Source organism: Crotalus tigris, unplaced genomic scaffold (assembly GCF_016545835.1).
Source record: "Crotalus tigris isolate CLP2741 ecotype Arizona unplaced genomic scaffold, ASM1654583v1 scf7180000024062.70398, whole genome shotgun sequence".
Lineage (NCBI taxonomy): Eukaryota > Metazoa > Chordata > Lepidosauria > Squamata > Viperidae > Crotalus > Crotalus tigris.
Genome location: NW_024100364.1, coordinates 47,340 through 69,172, shown reverse-complemented (window position 1 = coordinate 69,172; position 21,833 = coordinate 47,340). Strand labels below are relative to the sequence as shown.

The 21,833-nt window shown below is 48.8% G+C and overlaps 1 long non-coding RNA gene across 1 annotated transcript; it reads left to right on the top strand.

Annotated features, from left to right (window-relative positions):
• The first annotated feature begins 4,042 nt into the window (after positions 1-4,042).
• Positions 4,043-12,355, top strand: LOC120298538. Its single transcript, XR_005554117.1, has 3 exons — positions 4,043-7,502; positions 7,792-7,848; positions 8,219-12,355. It is a non-coding gene; the product is annotated as an uncharacterized LOC120298538 (long non-coding RNA).
• Positions 12,356-21,833: the final 9,478 nt, after the last annotated feature.

Genomic DNA, 21,833 nt, shown 5'->3' with positions numbered 1-21,833 from the left:
AGATCCGTCTCACAGTTATCCCTGCTGAGCCAGGTACCGCCCATTCTGTGCCTGTGCAATTGATTTTCCTGCCTAAGGAAGAACTGTACTTTTCTCACCAATGAACTGCATCTTGTTGGATGGGCCCAATGTTCACGTCTGTCAAGATCCTCCTGGATATTGAGCCTATCTTCCAACAATCTTGATGTCCTCTGCACATTTGATGAGTTCCCCTTCTATCCCCTCCTCTAGATCATTGATGAAGATGTGGAAGAGTCCTAGGCCGAAGGCAGATCCCTGAGCTACCCCACTGAATGCTTCGCCCCATGTAGATGTACCGGTACCTCCATTAAGGACTAAACACTGGGTGCGGCTGGTCAGCCCCCTGAGGACCCACCACTTGATTCTCTATTCCAGGATTTTCCCAGGAATTGATGTCAAGCTCTTTTCCCAGTTCTCTGAGAGCTCCCCTGGGCTGCAGGAGCATTCAGAAATGACGTTTGGTGACCCCAAAATTAGGTCTGCCAGCTCCTTCGGAAGCCTGGGAGGCAAACCATCTGGTCGGCGTGATTTCTACCCATCCAGAGTGGATTGGTCCTCTTTGACTAATTTCGTGCCTATTTGGAATTGTACATAGATTCTATCTCCCTCGGTGTTGCTGTTGATAGGCTGTTTTTTTTTCTTTTGCTGAAAAAGAGATGGAAAGGAGTTAAGCATTTCTGAATTCACCCTGCTGCCTGTCTCCTTCCTGCCTTCTGCTCCCATTAGTGGACCTATTGACTTTCTTGACTTTCTTCTTGTTCCTTACATAAAATTTTCCTTTATTATTTTTGGCCTTTGTTGCCAGTCTTTGCCCATTCCAGGCCTTTGCTATTCCGAGTCGGTCCTTGCAAATTCAATCTACTCGCTGGTATTCTGCTTTACTTATGTGCCCCTCTTTCCATTTTTTTTCTACCTGACCATATTGTCCCTCTTCTTCTCAGAGGGCTCTTTGAGCAACCATGCTGGTATCTCATGATATCTTTAATTTTTCCGTGTCGTATTGTTTTTGCTCGGTCCTTCATCGTTTCATTTTCCCAGGTTTCTTTTAATCAAAATGGACATATATAATACATTACAGGTGTAGAGTTTAGCTATCTATTAGGGCTTGTTAAGTCACTTGAGCTATGTTTTAACCAAACAAGCTTTTTAAAAAGTGGAGACATATAATTAAGGAGAGAAATATCGGCATATATAGGGGGTTTAGGATTGTTTTTTCATTTCATACTTTAGATATGATACATGCAGTAGACATATATAATGCATTACAAACATAGTATAGTTATTGAAGATTTGTTTTAGTCTTTTTTTTAAAGTGGACATATGCATTGAAAATACAGTGTAGGAATATATTAGGGCATTTTTAGTATCTCAAGGTTTGTTCTAAATAAATGTATTTCTCAAACTGTGAACATATAGGTTGCAGGAGAAAAGTGGGGTATTAGGGCTTTTTGAGTTACTGGAGGTGTGTTGTAACAGAATGTTTTTTTAACGTTGGCATATATAATGCAGGCGAGCAATAGAGTACTTACAGCTGGATGTTAGGTCGTCCTTCTCTTGCTCCCCCCGAGAGGCTCTGGAGCAGCAGGAGCTTCTGCCTGCCCCCGAGACCCTCTACCCAGCCCCGTCCCCCAGTTCCGCCACCCGCTCCCTCCGCCTTGCTGCCTCGGCGCTCTCTGCTCCCCCGAGGCCTCTCCTGGGGACCCCTCGGCTCCCAGCCCAGCTCCTGGCTCCTCTCCTCTCTTCTCCTCTCCTGCGGGCTGTGGGCTCCCGACTGCTCGGCCCATGCGGCTGCTCGGTTCCGGTTCCCAGGTCCAGCGGTGGCCAGACTAGCCTGGCACACTAGGTAGCAAGTCTCCCACCCCCTCCCTCTCTGCCCCCGTCCCCCATCCTCTCCTGGATATGTAGTGAAACCTGATTGTGCGGCTGCCATCCTGATTTTTCTGCCACCCCAGCACTTCCTGGGCGAGTCCCTGCTGCCATTAATGGTCATTAAGCAAGTGCAGTTTTGCCCATTGCTGTCACTTGCCGTAACTCCAAGCGGATCGCCCTGCACCCAAGTCATGAGCGTGCAACCCTGGAGATGCTGCTACAGTCATATGTGCGAGGACCCGTGATACATCACACTTTTCAGTGCCATTGGAAGTGTAGGCACAGCGAGGATCTCCCTCGTTTGGATGTGTCAGAAGAAAGAGACAGTTCCCATTAAGGCAGAATTAGGGGGCGAGACTAGAAATGTGGGGCTCAATCCCGGATCACAGCGGTGCTGATACCTGCCGTGTTAGCAGCCTCCGTTCCTGTGGACAAACTGCCAATCCACCATCTCAAAGGTACATGTCTCCAGAAAGGGGCTGGGACTGGCTGTCTGGCTATCTAGAGAAAAAATGGGCTTCAAGATGTCCCAGTTCAAGATAGGCATTGAGACCACCAAGCTGGAAACTGACCGGGCTCAAAGATTTGGGGAAATTAAGCTAAAAAGGGACTCCTTTGGCTAGATATGGTTATTTCACCTACAGACTCGGCCTGGTGATAGATTTACTTATTTATTTATTATTTTTATTACTGAGATTTATTACTGACCTTTATTGTTTCCCTAAATAGCTCAAGGCAGTGAACATACCGAAGACTCCTTCGTCCCTACAACAACAAGCTTGTGAGGTAGGCTAAGACTGAGAGAGGGAGACTGGCTCAAGGTCACCCAGCAGACTGTCGTGCCTTGGATGGCCCTGGTCAGTACTTGGAGCGGAGGCTTCTTTCCTAATTCGCTTCTTACGGTCACCAGAAGCAACCTAGTAGGGCCAGAGATGGCCAAACTGATCGAGTGCTGATGCCGACTCCTTTGCACTCTTTTGAGAGGTGATTTGTCTTGAAAAGGAGTCAGAATCAAATGGGAACTTGGGACAGTTAGAAGGGAGGTCATGATCGATGCATTATGTCCGTGTTTCCCAAAATGGGCCACTTTAAGGCCAGTTAGCAAAATGGCCCCTGAACGGAGGGAGGATGTGACTGTGTCTCTCCATTTCTTCAGACAGGTCAGCAACAGGGAAGAAACGGCCCTAAAGTGAATATCCCTGGGCTATCTCTCTGTGGCCAGTGATGGTTAAGCAGTCAAGAGATGCCTTTGACCTTCAGACCCAGGAATTCAAGAGACAAACAATGGATGAAAGAGCAGCACACTTGCCTCAAGAAGATGGTCCATCAACTAAAGAGCACAACAAAAAAGTGGCAGAAAACTGCTGGACAAAAGAGAAAGGTTGGAGCGTGCCACCACCATGATCCCTCAGCGAGGGCTAAAGATCAAATATTTGGTGAAACACACTGAAGAACTGCACAAAGAACGCTGCAGGTCAGCAGCCAAGCGGCCTTTCTCAAATATGAGAAGGCTGCCTTAGAACCTTTGAGAAGAGGTCTCGAAGAAGTCTGGAATCTTCTTAAGAACTTAAGAAGCACCTCTATAGTCTGCAGCATGAACAGGTTGAGACGGGCCAAAGTTACTATGTGGAGAAAAGCCACTCCAGCCAACTGATGCAGAAAGTCAGTCCTCTTCAGCAGAATTTGAGGGGAAAAAAGAAGCAAGTCAACAATCTACAGCAGCAACAGCAGCCGCCGCAGAGCTATGCTTCCCAGGCCACTGTTGGAGACCTGTGGAAAGCCGAGGAGGACAACGGAGAAGGACTGAACCATGTCAAAATGACGATGCAAGAATTACAGCTGCAGACCAGGTGTTTCGAGAAAGACAGTGAAGATCTCCACAGGGAGGTCCCCAGCCAAGTGGCCTTCTTCAGAAATGGTTTTGGTGCTCCTAAGCGACCAGCACATGGGACAACTCGCTGACCCTCTCTCCCCATAGCTGGAATGGAGTTACGGTGGCCTTTTACCCTTTCACCCCCTTCCCCTCCCTTCCCCTGACTTGCCACTTAGTGTGCCGGGGAGCCAGGCGAGCCCCCCCCCTTTACCAGCTGAAGCAACACCTTCACCCTCGCCCTCCCAATCACTGCAGGGCTGTCAGCTGAGCTGAACACCTCACAGCCACCGAGCATCAGGGCCTCAGAGGGCTGGGGAATCCCAGGGCTCCGAGCCAAAAAGGAGCCTGGAGGTGAACTTGGTAGGGTGAGTCCACAGGCTCCTCTCCAAGCCTCAGAGTTCCAGCTGAGGATGAGGGCCACCAGGGACAGGGTGAGGGCTCTGCGGTGGGCAGAGCAGAAAGTCTGGCCAGAACAGGATCTGGAACCCACAACCGAGTGGCTGAATGAGCCGAGCAGCTGGCATCCCAGCAGCCCACAGGAGAGGAGCAGAGAGGAGAACAGCTAGAAGCCGAACTGGGAGCCGAGGGGTCCGCAGGAGACGCCACGAGGCAGCAGAGACCCCCGGAGGCCGCAAGGCTGACGGAGCTGGTGGCAGAGCTGGAAGACAGGGCTGGGCTGAGGGTCTCGGGGGCAGGCAGACATTCCTGCTGCTCCAGAGCCTGCAAGAGAGTGGCAACAGAAGGGAGAAGCCGGGGGTGGTCAGTGGCCTGTGGGTGGTCAAGTAGTCTTAGGGGTGGTAGAACATAAGAGATTGATTCATAGGGCTGGAAGGGACTTTGGAGATCTTCTACTCTAACCGTCTGCTCAAGGCAGGAACTTTCTGCCATCCCAGTCAAATGGTTTGCTTGTCCATTTTTGAAAACTTCCAGTGATGGAGCACTCACAACTTCTTACTGTCTCAAAATTTCTCCTGACTTCTTGGTTGGGTCTCCCTTTCAACGTCCACCCTTGGCTTTTTTCCTGCTCTGCAGTTCTTAAGTCACTCCCTGTCCTTTGAGACAGACCCTAACAGTCTGGAAGACTGCTGTTGTGTCTGCCCGATCCTTATCCTCTTCGATAGGTTACACATAGCGAACTCCCTGAACCGTTCATGAAATGATTTAGCCTCCAGCTCTTAAATCATCTTTGTTGCTCTTCTCTTCACACTTTCTGCAGTCTCAACAATGTTTTCTATCGGGCTGACCAGAGTTGGATACAGTATTCCAAGGTGGTCTCACCAGTGCGATATAAAGCGGTAGCAGCACTTCTGGCCATCTTGAAACTGCCCCTCTTTTATTGCTGCCTAAGACTGCATTGGCCTATGTTGACACCTGCAGCACACATCTGGCTGATCCTTCAGTGGTTTTCCTCTAGATCCGTCTCACAATTATCCCTGCTGAGCCATTCTGTGCCTGTGCAATTGATTTTCCTGCCTAAGGAAGAACTGTACTTTTCTCACCAATGAACTGCATCTTGTTAGATGGGCCCAATGTTCAAGTCTGTCAAGATCCTCCTGGATATTGAGCCTATCTTCCAACAATCTTGATGTCCTCTGCACATTTGATGAGTTCCCCTTCTATCCCCTCATCTAGATCATTGATGAAGATGTGGAAGAGTCCTAGGCCGAAGGCAGATCCCTGAGGTACCCCACTGAATGCTTCCCTTCTTGTAGATGTACCGGTAGCTCCATTAAGGAATAAATGCTGGGTGCGGCTGGTCAGCCCCCTGAGGACCCACCACTTGATTCTCTATTCCAGGATTTTCCCAGGAATTGATGTCAAGCTCTTTTTCCAGTTCTCTGAGAGCTCCCCTGGGCTGCAGGAGCATTCAGAAATGACGTTTGGTGACACCAAAATTAGGTCTGCCAGCTCCTTTGGAAGCCTGGGAGGGTTGGTGTCATTTCTACCCATCCAGAGTGGATTGGTCCTCTTTGACTAATTTCGTGCCTATTTGGAATCGTATATAGATTCTATCTCTCTCGATGTTGCTGTTGATAGGCTGATTTTTTTTCTTTTGCTGAAAAAGAGATGGAAAGGAGTTAAGCATTTCTGAATTCACCCTGCTGCCTGTCTCCTTCCTGCCTTCTGCTCCCATCAGTGGACCTATTGACTTTCTTGACTTTCTTCTTGTTCCTTACATAAAATTTTCCTTTATTATTTTTGGCCTTTGTTGCCAGTCTTTGCCCATTCCAGGCCTTTGCTATTCCGAGTCCGTCCTTGCAGATTCAGTCTACTCGCTGGTATTCTGCTTTACTTATGTGCCCCTCTTTCCATTTTTTTTCTACATGGCCTAATTGTCCCTCTTCTTCTCAGAGGGCTCTTTGAGCAACCATGCTGGTATTGCATGATATCTTTAATTTTTCCGTGTCGTATTGTTTTTGCTCGGTCTTTCATCGTTTCATTTTCCCGGTTTTTTTTTACTCAAAATGGACATATATAATACATTACAGGTGTAGAGTTTAGCTATCTATTAGGGCTTGTTAAGTCACTTGAGCTATGTTTTAACCAAACAAGCTTTTTAAAAAGTGGAGACATATAATTAAGGAGAGAAATATCGGCATATATAGGGGGGTTTAGGATTGTTTTTTCATTTCATACTTTAGATATGATACATGCAGTAGACATATATAATGCATTACAAACATAGTATAGTTATTGAAGATTTGTTTTAGTCTTTTTTTTAAAGTGGACATATGCATTGAAAATACAGTGTAGGAATATATTAGGGCATTTTTAGTATCTCAAGGTTTGTTCTAAATAAATGTATTTCTCAAACTGTGAACATATAGGGTGCAGGAGAAAAGTGGGGTATTAGGGCTTTTTGAGTTACTGGAGGTGTGTTGTAACAGAATGTTTTTTTAACGTTGGCATATATAATGCAGGCGAGCAATAGAGTACTTACAGCTGGATGTTAGGTCGTCCTTCTCTTGCTCCCCCCGAGAGGCTCTGGAGCAGCAGGAGCTTCTGCCTGCCCCCGAGACCCTCTACCCAGCCCCGTCCCCCAGTTCCGCCACCCGCTCCCTCCGCCTTGCTGCCTCGGCGCTCTCTGCTCCCCCGAGGCCTCTCCTGGGGACCCCTCGGCTCCCGGCCCAGCTCCTGGCTCCTCTCCTCTCTTCTCCTCTCCTGCCGGCTGTGGGCTCCCGACTGCTCGGCCCATGCGGCTGCTCGGTTCCAGTTCCAAGGTCCAGCGGTGGCCAGACTAGCCTGGCACACTAGGTAGCAAGTCCCCCACCCCCTCCCGCTCTGCCCCAGTCCCCCATCCTCTCCTGGATATGTAGTGAAACCTGATTGTGCGGCTGCCATCCTGATTTTGCTGACACCCCAGCACTTCCTGGGCGAGTCCCTGCTGCCATTAATGGTCATTAAGCAAGTGCCGTTTTGCCCATTGCTGTCACTTGCCGTAACTCCAAGCCGATCGCCCTGCACCCAAGTCTTGAGCGTGCAACCCTGGAGATGCTGCTACAGTCATATGTGCGAGGACCCGTGATACATCACACTTTTCAGTACCATTGGAAGTGTAGGCACAGCGAGTATCTCCCTCGTTTGGATGTGTCAGAAGAAAGAGACAGTTCCCATTAAGGCAGAATTAGGGGGCAAGACTAGAAATGTGGGGCTCAATCCCGGATCACAGTGGTGCTGATACCTGCCGTGTTAGCAGCCTCCGTTCCTGTGGACAAACTGCCAATCCACCATCTCAAAGGTACATGTCTCCAGAAAGGGGCTGGGACTGGCTGGCTGGGGGGAGGGGGCAGCAATGTTATCTAGAGAAAAAACGGGCTTCAAGATGTCCCAGTTCAAGATAGGCATTGAGACCACCAAGCTGGAAACTGACCGGGCTCAAAGATTTGGGGAAATTAAGCTAAAAAGGGACTCCTTTGGCTAGATATGGTTATTTCACCTACAGATTCGGCCTGGTGATAGATTTACTTATTTATTTATAATTTTTTTTACTGAGATTTATTACTGACCTTTATTGTTTCCCTAAATAGCTCAAGGCAGTGAACATACCGAAGACTCCTTCGTCCCTACAACAACAAGCTTGTGAGGTAGGCTAAGACTGAGAGAGGGAGACTGGCTCAAGGTCACCCAGCAGACTGTTGTGCCTTGGATGGCCCTGGTCAGTACTTGGAGCGGAGGCTTCTTTCCTAATTCGCTTCTTACGGTCACCAGAAGCAACCTAGTAGGGCCAGAGATGGCCAAACTGATCGATTGCTGATGCCGACTCCTTTGCACTCTTTTGAGAGGTGATTTGTCTTGAAAAGAAGTCAGAATCAAATGGGAACTTGGGACAGTTAGAAGGGAGGTCATGATCGATGCATTATGTCCATGTTTCCCAAAAAGGGCCACTTTAAGGCCAGTTAGCAAAATGGCCCCTGAACGGAGGGAGGATGTGACTGTGTCTCTCCATTTCTTCAGACAGGTCAGCAACAGGGAAGAAACGGCCCTAAAGTGAATATCCCTGGGCTATCTCTCTGTGGCCAGTGATGGTTAAGCAGTCAAGAGATGCCTTTGACCTTCAGACCCAGGAATTCAAGAGACAAACAATGGATGAAAGAGCAGCACACTTGCCTCAAGAAGACGGTCGATCAACTAAAGAGCACAACAAAAAAGTGGCAGAAAACTGCTGGACAAAAGAGAAAGGTTGGAGCGTGCCACCACCATGATCCCTCAGCGAGGGCTAAAGATCAAATATTTGGTGAAACACACTGAAGAACTGCACAAAGAACGCTGCAGGTCAGCAGCCAAGCGGCCTTTCTCAAATATGAGAAGGCTGCCTTAGAACCTTTGAGAAGAGGTCTCGAAGAAGTCTGGAACCTTCTTAAGAACTGAAGAAGCACCTCTAAAGTCTGCAGCATGAACAGGTTGAGACGGGCCAAAGTTACTATGTGGAGAAAAGCCACTCCAGCCAACTGATGCAGAAAGTCAGTCCTCTTCAGCAGAATTTGAGGGAAAAAAAGAAGCAAGTCAACAATCTACAGCAGCAACAGCAGCCGCCGCAGAGCTATGCTTCCCAGGCCACAGTTGGAGACCTGTGGAAAGCCGAGGAGGACAACGGAGAAGGACTGAACCATGTCAAAATGACAATGCAAGAATTAGAGCTGCAGACCAGGTGTTTCGAGAAAGACAGTGAAGATCTCCACAGGGAGGTCCCCAGCCAAGTGGCCTTCTTCAGAAATGGTTTTGGCGCTCCTAAGCGACCAGCACATGGGACAACTCGCTGACCCTCTCTCCCCATAGCTGGAATGGAGGAACGCTAGCCTTTTACCCTTTCACTCCCTTCCCCTCCCTTCCCCTGACTTGCCACTTAGTGTGCCGGGGAGCCAGGCGAGCCCCCCCCCCTACCAGCTGAAGCAACACCTTCACCCTCGCCCTCCCAATCACTGCAGGGCTGTCAGCTGAGCTGAACACCTCACAGCCACCGAGCATCAGGGCCTGAGAGGGCTGGGGAATCCCAGGGCTCCGAGCCAAAAAGGAGCCTGGAGGTGAACTTGGTAGGGTGAGTCCACAGGCTCCTCTCCAAGCCTCAGAGTTCCAGCTGAGGATGAGGGCCACCAGGGACAGGGTGAGGGCTCTGCGGTGGGCAGAGCAGAAAGTCTGGCCAGAACAGGATCTGGAACCCAGAACCGAGTGGCTGAATGAGCCGAGCAGCTGGCATCCCAGCAGCCCACAGGAGAGGAGCAGAGAGGAGAACAGCTAGAAGCCGAACTGGGAGCCGAGGGGTCCGCAGGAGACGCCACGAGGCAGCAGAGACCCCCGGAGGCCGCAAGGCTGACGGAGCTGGTGGCAGAGCTGGAAGACAGGGCTGGGCTGAGGGTCTCGGGGGCAGGCAGACATTCCTGCTGCTCCAGAGCCTGCAAGAGAGTGGCAACAGAAGGGAGAAGCCGGGGGTGGTCAGTGGCTTGTGGGTGGTCAAGTAGTCTTAGGGGTGGTAGAACATAAGAGATTGATTCATAGGGCTGGAAGGGACTTTGGAGGTCTTCTACTCCAACCGTCTGCTCAAGGCAGGAACTTTCTGCCATCCCAGTCAAATGGTTTGCTTCTCCATTTTTGAAAACTTCCAGTGATGGAGCACTCACAACTTCTTACTGTCTGAAAATTTCTCCTGACTTCTTGGTTGGGTCTCCCTTTCAACGTCCACCCTTGTCTTTTTTCCTGCTCTGCAGTTCTTAAGTCACTCCCTGTCCTTTGAGACAGACCCTAACAGTGTGGAAGACTGCTGTTGTGTCTGCCCGATCCTTATCATCTTCGATAAGTTACACATAGCGAACTCCCTGAACCGTTCATGAAACGATTTAGCCTCCAGCTCTTAAATAATCTTTGTTGCTCTTCTCTTCAAACTTTCTGCAGTCTCAACAATGTTTTCTATCGGGCTGACCAGAATTGGATACAATATTCCAAGGTGGTCTCACCAGTGCGATATAAAGCAGTACCAGCACTTCTGGCGATCTTGAAACTGCCCCTCTTTTATTGCTGCCTAAGACTGCATTGGCCTGTGTTGACAGCTGCAGCACACATCTGGCTGATCCTTAAGTGGTTTTCCTCTAGATCCGTCTCACAGTTATCCCTGCTGAGCCAGGTACCGCCCATTCTGTGCCTGTGCAATTGATTTTCCTGCCTAAGGAAGAACTGTACTTTTCTCACCAATGAACTGCATCCTGTTCAGGTCTGTCAAGATCCTCTTAGATGTTGAGCCTATCTTCCAACAATCTTGATGTCCTCTGCACATTTGGTGAGTTCTCCTTCTATCCCCTCATCTAGATCATTGATGAAGATGTGGAAGAGATCTAGGCCGAAGGCAGATCCCTGAGGTACCCCACAGAATGCTTCCCTTCTTGTAGATGTAGCGGTAGCTCCATTAAGGAATAAACACTGGGTGCGGCTGGTCAGCCCCCTGAGGATCCACCACTTGATTCTCTATTCCAGGATTTTCCCAGGAATTGATGTCAAGCTCTTTTTACAGTTCTCTGAGAGCTCCCCTGGGCTGCAGGAGCATTCAGAAATTATATTTGGTGACCCCAAAATTAGGTCTGCCAGCTCCTTTGGATGCCTGGGAGGCAAACCATCTGGTCGGCGTGATTTCTACCCATCCAGAGTGGATTGGTCCTCTTTGACTAATTTCGTGCCTATTTGGAATTGTACATAGATTCTATCTCCCTCGGTGTTGCTGTTGATAGGCTGTTTTTTTTTCTTTTGCTGAAAAAGAGATGGAAAGGAGTTAAGCATTTCTGAATTCACCCTGCTGCCTGTCTCCTTCCTGCCTTCTGCTCCCATTAGTGGACCTATTGACTTTCTTGACTTTCTTCTTGTTCCTTACGTAAAATTTTCCTTTATTATTTTTGGCCTTTGTTGCCAGTCTTTGCCCATTCCAGGCCTTTGCTATTCCGAGTCGGTCCTTGCAAATTCAGTCTACTCGCTGGTATTCTGCTTTACTTATGTGCCCCTCTTTCCATTTTTTTTCTACCTGACCATATTGTACTTCTCGGAGGGCTCTTTGAGCAACCATGCTGGTATCTCATGATATCTTTAATTTTTCTGTGTCTTATTGTTTTTGCTCGGTCCTTCATCGTTTCATTTTCCAGGGTTTTCTTTTAATCAAAATGGACATATATAATACGTTACAGGTGTAGAGTTTAGCTATCTATTAGGGCTTGTTAAGGCACTTGAGCTATGTTTTAACCAAACAAGCTTTTTAAAAAGTGGAGACATATAATAAAGGAGAGAAATATCGGCATATATAGGGGGGTTTAGGATTTTTTTTTCATTTCATACTTTAGATATTATATATGCAGTAGAGATATATAATGCATTACAAAAGTAGTATAGTTATTGAAGATTTGTTTTAGTCTTTTTTTTAAAGTGGACATATGCATTGAAAATAGAGTGTAGGAATATATTAGGGCATTTTTAGTATCTCGAGGTTTGTTCTAAATAAATGTATTTCTCAAATTGTGAACATATAGGGTGCAGGAGAAAAGTGGGGTATTAGGGCTTTTTGAGTTACTGGAGGTGTGTTGTAGCAGAATGTTTTTTTAACGTTGGCATATATAATGCAGGCGAGCAATAGAGTACTTACAGCTGGATGTTAGGTCGTCCTTCTCTTGCTCCCCCCGAGAGGCTCTGGAGCAGCAGGAGCTTCTGCCTGCCCCCGAGACCCTCTACCCAGCCCCGTCCCCCAGTTCCGCCACCCGCTCCCTCCGCCTTGCTGCCTCGGCGCTCTCTGCTCCCCCGAGGCCTCTCCTGGGGACCCCTCGGCTCCCGGCCCAGCTCCTGGCTCCTCTCCTCTCTTCTCCTCTCCTGCCGGCTGTGGGCTCCCGACTGCTTGGCCCATTCGGGTGCTCGGTTCCGGTTCCAGCCGTGGCCAGACTCGCCCGGCAAACTAGGTATCAAGTCCCCCACCCCCTTTCTATCTGCCACCGTCCCCCATCCTCTCCTGGATATGTAGTGAAACCTGATTGTGCGGCTGCCAGCGGCTGCCATCCTGATTTTTCTGACACCCCAGCACTTCCTGTAATGCCATTAATGGTCATTAAAGAATGCAAGTTTTCAAATGCAGAATTTTTTTTTCATTTTTTATTCATATTTTATTGATTTCATTTATATAAAACATCTTGTATTTATGGCTTATTTTTGGAAGCTGTGGGGCCTGGGTGTGTTTTGTGGGAGTAGGGGAAGGAAGGGCAATGAAAATGAGCATCCTTCCATGCGAGTCCATCTACCTCGAAGTGTAGCTAAAAAGACAGACGAGTCACTTGACTGTTCTCTCATCTAAGTCATTGATGAAGATATTGAAGAGTCCTGAGCCTAAGACGGAACATTGTGGTACCCCACTGCTTACTTCTCTCCATGTGGATGTAGTGTAGTGAGAGAGAGAAAAAGAGAGAGGGGGGGAGAGAGGGAGAGAAAGAGAGAGAAAAGAGAGGGAGAGAGGGAGGGAGAGAGAGAGAAAGAAAGAAAGGGGGAGAGGAGAGAGGGAGAAAGAGAGGGAGAGAGAGAAAGAGAGAGCGAGAGGAAAGAGGGAGAGGGAGAGGAAAGAGAGAGAGAGAGAGAAAGAGAGAAAGAGAAAGAGAGAGAGAGGAAACAGAGAAAGAGAGAGAGAACTCATGCACAGCAGCCTCTATTTTATTTTTAATTAAACCCTTCAAACAAGCTCCGCCCCTCATGCCTGTGCACCTGCGCTTGCAAGTTTTGCTGCTCCCAGTGTTTTTTTTTCCTCTGGGAAACGAGTCCAAGTGGCTCTTTGAGTGTTTAAGGTTGCAGACCCCTGGCTTAGGCCATCATTTTGCAGGATTTCGAGGTACACTGAGAAAATGCCATTTTGGTTTTCAGAACATCAAAGAAGCAGCTAGGAAGATATGTATCTGCTGAATCAAGTTTGTCCTGTTGAAAGAAAAATCATAAGGTCCAGTCCAAGCTGGGAATAAATAAAATGGAGGCTGTTTGGAAAGAAGATTCTTGTTTATTTACTTACCCGAAACTTCAGTGACACAGCATGTTTCTGGGTGGCTGACAAAATGGAGCTGGGAATGGTGGGCTTTTATACCTTCTTTGGGCTTTGTATTTGAGGTTCTTCCTGTCCCTGTGCAATGTACTTACACCTGGCTTGAGTGTGCCCTTTTGGGGTTTTTTAAAGGTGGTGGGTTAATCCTATTATGTCCTAAAGGTCACGTTCCTGTCCTTCATCTCTTCATTTGGAGGCTCCTTTCAAGTAGGAAGGCCTGAATCCAGTCCGCAAATCCCACGGGAGCCCTCTTCTCCGTTCCATCATCCCGCAGCTGTGTTGATTGCAGTTCCAAGAACTCCCGTGGATGAGATGCCCATAGGTCAGAAGCATCCCCGATGATGTAATCAAAGCTCTGCTGAGAATCCTGGGAGTTGTAATTGAACCTGTCTGAAATTGCCAAGCTGAAGAAAGCCATCCCCAGGACAGATTCAAGACACCAGACCCCCTCCTGAAGATCAACACTGTGTTTGCACCCAGAAGCTCTTTCCCCTCTGTCCTTCTCCCACTTCCTATCTCTTTCCTCAATTCCCAGGAAAGAAGAAGAATCCGGTGCAATGAGTCATCCTGATTTGCGGCCTCCCACTTGTGGGCCTTCTCCTGCATTTGCTACTCTGGACAAGCAGGTAGCCACTCCCAAGAAACCTTCAACCTTCCACAAAATGTCAAAAATGAAGACGTGGCTCAAGATTTCTTAACATCCATCTTGAAATAGTCAGCTAACAATCACTGCCCCAAAGAAAGGAATAGAGCAGTCCATGGAGTGTGGGCGATGGGGAGGTCCTGCCCTTCTGATCTGGCCAGCTTCTCAGCTCATGGTCCAGCCAGCTGGGCGCAGGGCCAATGGCTCACCGGTCTCTGACCGACGTGCCGGTTCCATCTGCCCATAGAAGGCAGGAAAGGAGTCACAAAAAGGGACAATTTTACAAAAGGATCATCATCGTCGTCGTCATCATTACCAAGAAAGCCAGACCAGCTTCAGTTCCCAGAGAGGCTCCAGGCCCCTCGCAAAGTCTGTTGCATGAGGAAGCTTTTTGACGAAGGAGCACAGACTTGGCCGACTCTTCCTTAGCGCTCTTGTGCCAAGGAAGCCCCTGGGAGTCATAGAGTCCCCCAATCTTGCCCACCTCCCCCTCCCTGCCTCCCTCCCACCATCCACAGGGAGCTTGGATTCCCCAAAGTGACAACCTCCTTACCGGAGCTGTTTTCACACCATTTGTCTGTTGTCTCAGCACAATTCTGGATTTCCAGAAAGCTGGCAAGGGGCTCCCAGGAATTAAAACCCACCAGCAAGAGCAAACGGAGTCCCACATCCAAAAGAAAGAACAGGGAATGTGGCTCCAGGTCTGCTCTGGGACGGAGCACAGAAAGCTCAGCTATTCTGCAGCGACACCACGGAGGGAGGACAGAAGTGCTGATGGAGCTGCAGAGAGTCAGCAACGTAAAATGAGACCTCTGTCGGCCGTTGAAAATGCTAGTGGCACTGAAAAAAGGGATTTATGACCAGTCCTCACAGTTACAACCATTGCAAAATTCCCAGTCACATGATCAAAAGGTGGGCACTTGGCAGCCAGCTTGTATTTGTCACGGTTGCAGTCTTTGGCTCATGTGATCTCAATCTGAAACTTTCCCAACCGGCTTCCAACAAACTAAGTCAATGGGAAAAGCCGGATTCCCTTAATGAAACGAACCCCAAACTCGGGATTCATTTCGCAACTGCAGCGATTTCCTTAACAACGGTAGCTCTGACTCACAGAAGGACCTGCTTGATTCGCCGAGGAACGGCGGGCTTGTATCATGGCCATAAGTCAAGGACTCCCTGCATCCCTCGGGTTCCCTAGGTGGATCCCTTGCAGTAGTGCAGTCGCTGTAAGTAACAGAGTGTCTCAGACATTGGCGGTCACTCTGCAGATCCCAGAGGAATTCAAGTAGGGCCGCCCTCCATGGGGGGAGATGAGCCCCCTGAATTGGGCGGCTGCACCCAGGCGGTTTTCCTGTGAGGGATACAGCTTGGCCACTTTCTCTCTCTCTCTCTCTTGTTTTATTTTTTATTACTTTAAGGCATAAAATGCAAAAAGACACAAGACAAGAGTAGGAAGAATTGGGGAGGAAAAAAGGGAGGGAAAAGGGGAAAAGAGAAAGAAAAGGCGTTAACTTCCAACTCCCTTCGCAAACTAACCCCGGCATTTCCTAGTGGTCTCCCATCCCTGCTTTAATCCAAGTCTGCTTAAGCTTTTCCAGATCAGTCCACTGCTACATCCTTAAGGCAGTCCTCAACTTACAGCCAGAATTGGAACCAGTATTGCCATTGCTAAGCTAGGTGGTCCTTAAGCGAGTTGTCCTCAGATTTACGGTGTTTTTGACATGATCGTTAAACGAATCACGGTAGTTGTTTAGTGAATCAGGCAGTCATTAAGCAAGTGCAGTTTTGCCCATTGCTGTCACTTGTCGTAACTCCAAGCCGATGTCCCTGCACCCAAGTCATGAGCGTGTGACCCTGGGGTTGCTGCTACAGTCATATGTGTGAGGACCCGTGATACATCACACTTTTCAGTGCCATTGGAACTTGGAACGGTCCCAAAAGGAAAGGCTATAAAACGAGGACTATTATGGGGTACTTGGTTAGGGACTGTACAACATTTAATCTTTTTGTTTCTTTAGCCACATTTTCATAACATCTTTTTAAACTGAATAACATCTAATCCTTATGTGTATTTCCCTTTGACTCCAATTGACATGGACACAAAAACCTGGATTCTCTGGATCTCTAATGCTAGATTTCAGATGCAAGGGACAACGTTTTAATTTGGACTTTACCCCCAAAACAAGGGCCAACATCTGTGGCTTCCCAGCTCTCCGGACAATGGACAGTTGTCCATTCAGGTGGAGGAGCTCTGGTGGATGAGGATTCAGGGCTCACTTGCAAAAGCCCCTGAAGAGCCGGCCAATCAGTGAATAAGCCAGGCCCTCCAGTGAAGGCAGCCAGTTGGTGATTATTTTTCAACTCTCAGCTTGGCTTGTGACATCAGGGGCTCCTCCTAACCTCATTGGCTGGAGATTGCCATGACAACCTCCAGCATCCTTGGTAGTCTGGACCACAGGGCTGGAAGGCTCTGTTCCAAATCCCTGGCAAGTGTCTGGATTGGATGGCTGGCACTGTGGGCACAGCGAGGACCTCCCTCGTTTGGACGTGTCAGAAGGAAGAGACAGTTCCCATTGAGGCAGAATTAGGGGGCGAGACTAGAAAAGTGGGGTTCAATCCCGGATCACAGCGGTGCTGATACCTGCCATGTTAGCAGCCTCCATATATGTGACCAAACTGCCAATCCACCATCTCAAAGGTACATGTCTCTGAAAAGGGGCTGGGACCAGCTGGCTGGGGGGATGGGACAGCAATGTGATTTAGGAAAAAATGGGCTTCAAGATGTCCCAGTTCAAGATAGGCATTGAGACCACCAAGCTGGAAACTGACCGGGCTCAAAGATTTGGGGAAATTAAGCTGAAAAGGGACTCCTTTGGCTAGATATGGTTATTTCCCGAACACACTCGGCCTGGTGATAGATTTACTTATTTATTTATTATTTTTATTACTGAGATTTATTACTGACCTTTATTGTTTCCCTAAATAGCTCAAGGCAGTGAACGTACCGAAGAGTCCTTCGTCCCTACAACACCAAGCTTGTGAGGTAGGCTAAGACTGAGAGAGGGAGACTGGCTCAAGGTCACCCAGCAGACTGTCGTGCCTTGGATGGCCCTGGTCAGTACTTGGAGCGGAGGCTTCTTTCCTAATTCGCCTCCTACGGTCATCAGAAGCAACCTAGTAGGGTCAGAGATGGCCAAACTGATCGATTGCTGATACCGACATCTTTGCACTCTTTTGAGAGGTGATTTGTCTTGAAAAGGAGTCAGAATCAAATGGGAAGTTGGGGCAGTTAGAAGGGAGGTCATGATCGATGCATTATGTCCGTGTTTCCCAAAATGGGCCACTTTAAGGCCGGTTAGCAAAATGGCCCCTAAACGGAGGAAGGATGTGACTGTGTCTCTCCATTTCTTCAGACAGGTCAGCAACAGGGAAGAAACGGCCCTAAAGTGAATATCCCTGGGCTATCTCTCAGCGGCCAGTGATGGTCTCCATCTCCAGGTTAAGCAGCCGAGAGATGCCTTTGACCTTCAGACCCAGGAATTCAAGAGACAAACAATGGATGAAAGAGCAGCACACTTGCCTCAAGAAGATGGTCGATCAACTAAAGAGCACAACAAAAAAGTGGCAGAAAACTGCTGGACAAAAGAGAAAGGTTGGAGCGTGCCACCACCATGATCCCTCAGCGAGGACTAAAGATCAAATATTTGGTGAAACACACTGAAGAACTGCACAAAGAACGCTGCAGGTCAGCAGCCAAGCGGCCTTTCTCAAATATGAGAAGGCTGCCTTAGAACCTTTGAGAAGAGGTCTCGAAGAAGTCTGGAACCTTCTTAAGAACTGAAGAAGCACCTCTAAAGTCTGCAGCATGAATAGGTTGAGACGGACCAAAGTTACTATGCGGAGAAAAGCCACTCCAGCCAACTGATGCAGAAAGTCAGTCCTCTTCAGCAGAATGTGAGGGAAAATAAGAAGAAGCAAGTCAACAATCTACAGCAGCAACAGCAGCCGCCGCAGAGCTATGCTTCCCAGGCCATTATTGGAGACCTGTGGAAAACTGAGGAGGACCACGGAGAAGGACTGAACCATGTCAAAATGACGATGCAAGAATTACAGCTGCAGACGAGGTGTTTCGAGAAAGACAGTGAAGATCTCCACAGGGAGGTCCCCAGCCAATTGACCTTCTTCAGAAATGGTTTTTGTACTCCTAAGCGACCAGCACATGGGACAACTCGCTGACCCTCTCTCCCCATAGCTGGAATGGAGGAACGGTGGCCTTTTACCCTTTCGAGAAAGAAAAGGAATTCTTCCCCTCCCTTCCCCTGACTTGCCACTTAATGTGCCGGGGAGCCAGGTGACCCCCCCCACCAGCTGAAGCAACAGCTTCACCCTCTCCCTCCCAGTCACTGATTTTTCTGACACCCCAGCACTTCCCGGGCGAGTCCCTGATGCCATTAATGGTCATTAAGCAAGTGCAGTTTTGCCCATTGCTGTCACTTGTCATAACTCCAAGCCGATCGCCCTGCACCCAAGTCATGAGCGTGTGACCCTGGGGTTGCTGCTACAGTCATATGTGCAAGGACCCGTGATACATCACACTTTTCAGTGCCATTGGAACTTTGAACGGTCCCAAAAGGAAAGGCTATAAAACAAGGACTATTGCAGGGTACTTGTTTAGGGACTGTACAAGATTTAATCTTTTTGTTTCTTTACCCACATTCTCATAACATCTTTTTAAGATAAATAACATCTAATCCTTATGTGTATTTCCCTTTGACTCCAATTGACATGGACACAAAAACCTGGATTCTCTGGATCTCTAATGCTAGATTTCAGATGCAAGGGACAACGTTTTAATTTGGACTTTACCCCCAAAACAAGGGGCAACATCTGTGGCTTCCCAGCTCTCCGGACAATGGACAGTTGTCCATTCAGGTGGAGGAGCTCTGGAGGATGAGGATTCAGGGCTCACTTGCAAAAGCCCCTGAAGAGCCGGCCAATCAGTGAATAAGCCAGGCCCTCCAGTGAAGGCAGCCAGTTGGTGATTATTTTTCAACTCTCCAGAAAGGGGCTGGGACTGGCTGGCTGGCTATCTAGAGAAAAAATGGGCTTCAAGATGTCCCAGTTCAAGATAGGCATTGACCACCAAGCTGGAAACTGACCGGGCTCAAAGATTTGGGGAAATTAAGCTAAAAAGGGACTCCTTTGGCTAGATATGGTTATTTCCCGAACACACTCGGCCTGGTGATAGATTTATCTATATTTATTTATTATTTTTATTACTGAGATTTATTACTGACCTTTATTGTTTCCCTTAATAGCTCAAGGCAATGAACATGCTGAAGACTCCTTCGTCCCTATAACAACAAGCTTGTGAGGTAGGCTAAGACTGAGAGAGGGAGACTGGCTCAAGGTCACCCAGCAGACTGTCGTGCCTTGGATGGCCCTGGTCAGTACTTGGAGCGGAGGCTTCTTTCCTAATTCGCCTCCTACGGTCACCAGAAGCAACCTAGCAGGGCCAGAGATGGCCAAACTGATCGATTGCTGATGCCGACTCCTTTGCACTCTTTTGAGAGGTGATTTGACTTGAACAGGAGTCAGAATCAAATGGGAACTTGGGACAGTTAGAAGGGAGGTCATGATCGATGCATTATGTCCATGTTTCCCAAAATGGGCCACTTTAAGGCCGGTTAGCAAAATGGCCCCTGAACGGAGGAAGGATGTGACTGTGTCTCTCCATTTCTTCAGACAGGTCAGCAACAGGGAAGAAACGGCCCTAAAGTGAATATCCCTGGGCTATCTCTCAGTGGCCAGTGATGGTTAAGCAGTCAAGAGATGCCTTTGACCTTCAGACCCAGGAATTCAAGAGACAAACAATGGATGAAAGAGCAGCACACTTGCCTCAAGAAGATGGTCGATCAACTAAAGAGCACAACAAAAAAGTGGCAGAAAACTGCTGGACAAAAGAGAAAGGTTGGAGCGTGCCACCACCATGATCCCTCAGCGAGGGCTAAAGATCAAATATTTGGTGAAACACACTGAAGAACTGCACAAAGAACGCTGCAGGTCAGCAGCCAAGCGGCCTTTCTCAAATATGAGAAGGCTGCCTTAGAACCTTTGAGAAGAGGTCTCGAAGAAATCTGGAACCTTCTTAAGAACTTAAGAAGCACCTCTAAAGTCTGCAGCATGAATAGGTTGAGACGGACCAAAGTTACTATGCGGAGAAAAGCCACTCCAGCCAACTGATGCAGAAAGTCAGTCCTCTTCAGCAGAATGTGAGGGAAAATAAGAAGAAGCAAGTCAACAATCTACAGCAGCAACAGCAGCCGCCGCAGAGCTATGCTTCCCAGGCCACTGTTGGAGACCTGTGGAAAGCCGAGGAGGACAACGGAGAAGGACTGAACCATGTCAAAATGACGATGCAAGAATTACAGCTGCAGACCAGGTGTTTCGAGAAAGACAGTGAAGATCTCCACAGGGAGGTCCCCAGCCAAGTGGCCTTCTTCAGAAATGGTTTTGGCGCTCCTAAGCGACCAGCACATGGGACAACTCGCTGACCCTCTCTCCCCATAGCTGGAATGGAGGAACGGTGGCCTTTTACCCTTTCACTCCCTTCCCCTCCCTTCCCCTGACTTGCCACTTAGTGTGCCGGGGAGCCAGGCGAGCCCCCCCCCCCTACCAGCTGAAGCAACACCTTCACCCTCGCCCTCCCAATCACTGCAGGGCTGTCAGCTGAGCTGAACACCTCACAGCCACCGAGCATCAGGGCCTCCGAGGGATGGGGAATCCCAGGGCTCCGAGCCAAAAAGGAGCCTGGAGGTGAACTTGGTAGGGTGAGTCCACAGGCTCCTCTCCAAGCCTCAGAGTTCCAGCTGAGGATGAGGGCCACCAGGGACAGGGTGAGGGCTCTGCGGTGGGCAGAGCAGAAAGTCTGGCCAGAACAGGATCTGGAACCCACAACCGAGTGGCTGAATGAGCCGAGCAGCTGGCATCCCAGCAGCCCACAGGAGAGGAGCAGAGAGGAGAACAGCTAGAAGCCGAACTGGGAGCCGAGGGGTCCGCAGGAGACGCCACGAGGCAGCAGAGACCCCCGGAGGCCGCAAGGCTGACGGAGCTGGTGGCAGAGCTGGAAGACAGGGCTGGGCTGAGGGTCTCGGGGGCAGGCAGACATTCCTGCTGCTCCAGAGCCTGCAAGAGAGTGGCAACAGAAGGGAGAAGCCGGGGGTGGTCAGTGGCCTGTGGGTGGTCAAGTAGTCTTAGGGGTGGTAGAACATAAGAGATTGATTCATAGGGCTGGAAGGGACTTTGGAGGTCTTCTACTCTAACCGTCTGCTCAAGGCAGGAACTTTCTGCCATCCCAGTCAAATAGTTTGCTTGTCCATTTTTGAAAACTTCCAGTGATGGAGCACTCACAACTTCTTACTGTCTCAAAATTTCTCCTGACTTCTTGGTTGGGTCTCCCTTTCAACGTCCACCCTTGGCTTTTTTCCTGCTCTGCAGTTCTTAAGTCACTCCCTGTCCTTTGAGACAGACCCTAACAGTCTGGAAGACTGCTGTTGTGTCTGCCCGATCCTTATCCTCTTCGATAGGTTACACATAGCGAACTCCCTGAACCGTTCATGAAACGATTTAGCCTCCAGCTCTTAAATCATCTTTGTTGCTCTTCTCTTCACACTTTCTGCAGTCTCAACAATGTTTTCTATCGGTCTGACCAGAATTGGATAGAGTATTCCAAGGTGGTCTCACCAGTGCGATATAAAGCGGTAGCAGCACTTCTGGCCATCTTGAAACTGCCCCTCTTTTATTGCTGCCTAAGACTGCTTTGGCCTATGTTGACATCTGCAGCACACATCTGGCTGATCCTTCAGTGGTTTTCCTCTAGATCCGTCTCA